This window comes from Nannospalax galili, unplaced genomic scaffold, assembly GCF_000622305.1.
Source record: "Nannospalax galili isolate Female #2095 unplaced genomic scaffold, S.galili_v1.0 scaffold336, whole genome shotgun sequence".
In the NCBI taxonomy this organism is placed as follows: Eukaryota; Metazoa; Chordata; class Mammalia; order Rodentia; family Spalacidae; genus Nannospalax; species Nannospalax galili.
Window position 1 is genome coordinate 5,696,310 of NW_008343385.1, and position 1,719 is coordinate 5,698,028.

Below are 1,719 nucleotides of genomic sequence, written 5' to 3' on the forward strand. Positions count from 1 at the left end.
TAACAAGCAATCAGAGAAAGAGCACATGGAAACACTCCCCTTCACAATAGCTGCAAAAAATAAATAAATAAATAAAATTCTCAGAATTAAACCTGACCACAGACATTAAAGACTTTTACAATGAAAATTTTAAATCATTAAAGAAAGAGATTGAGGAAGACATCAGAAGATGGAAGGACCTCCCATGCTCATGGGTTGGAAGAATTAATATTGTGAATATGATCATCCTACCAAAAGTCATTTATAGATTCAATGCAATGCCAATCAAAATCCCCATGACTTTTTTCACAGAATTGGAAAAAAAATCCTAAGATTCAAGTGGAAGCACAAAAGACCTCAGATAGACAAAACAAATCTGAGCACTAAAAGCAATGCCAGGGGATTACTATACCATATTTTAAGCTGTATTATAGAGCTATAGTCATAAAAACAACATGGTACTGGCACAGAAATAGACCCATAGATCAATGGAACAAAATTGAAGACCCAAATATGAGTAAATGCAATTTCAGCCACCCGATAGTTGACAAAGGGGCCAAGAATATTCACTGGAGGAAAGACAGCATGTTCAGCAAATGGTGCTTGCAAAACTGGATCTGCACCTGTAGAAGACTGAAACTAAACCCCTGTCTTTCACCCTACACAAAAGTCAGTTCCAAATGGATCAAAGACCTCAATGTAAAGCCTGAAACTCTGAAACTATTAGAAGAAAACATTGGAAAAAACCTACAAGATATAGGTGTAGGAAAGGATTTTCTAAACTAGACATCAATTGCTCAGGAAACAAGGGCAAGAATTAACAAATGGGACCTCATTAAACTAAAAAGCTTCTGTACATCAAAGGAGGCAACCAGGGAAGCAAACAGAAAACCCACAGAATGGCAGAAAATCTTCACCAGCAACACATCCAATAGAGGCTTAATATCCAGAATATATAACAAATTCAAAAAAGAGAGAATCAAGACAAGAAGCAACCCAATTAAAAGATGGGCTAAGAAGTTGAACAGAGAGTTCTCAAAAGAAGTAAAGATGGCTATGACACATCTTAAAATATATTCATAGTCCCCTAGAACTAGTTGACCTAGGAGGGCAGGGAGCAAAAAGTGTCCTTTATGCCCCTCTGACCAAATTATTATAGACCTCAAAGTATGTCTGTTAAGCTCCCAAGAAGGTTAGTTCCACCAGTCTGGTATTTTTAATTATTGTGTGTTGTGTAAATAATTCTTGGGCAAAGACCAGTTGTTCTCAGATAAACCTTACCTAGACATATATTTCTTGATCTGCTATGTATAATTTGTCAATAGATTGTAGGAGTCAAAATGTCCTATAAATGGGGGTGGGTTACCTGTCCTCTTGATCAAGGAGGCCGAGGAGACCCCACCAGATGGACTTGAACCAGTGTCCAGTCTATAAAGAGGAAGGTCAACACAGAGGAATCACTTCCTCCATGCTTCCAAGAAAAGCCAACCATGGTCGAGCAGGACCTTTGATTTATCGTCACATAGGCCGAACTGGTAAAAGAAAGGAGCCAGGGGAACAGATCCTCAAACGACCTTAAGAGTAAAAATAAATTGGTTTATCAGGGCCAACTCTATGGCCTTAAACATCCAAAAGGAAAGTATACCCAAAGATTAAAGGGGTCAATATAATTTCTTAAGAGTCCATATGCATAGCTAAAGACTACATAACAAGCAACAATGCCAGATAGGAGATACTTTC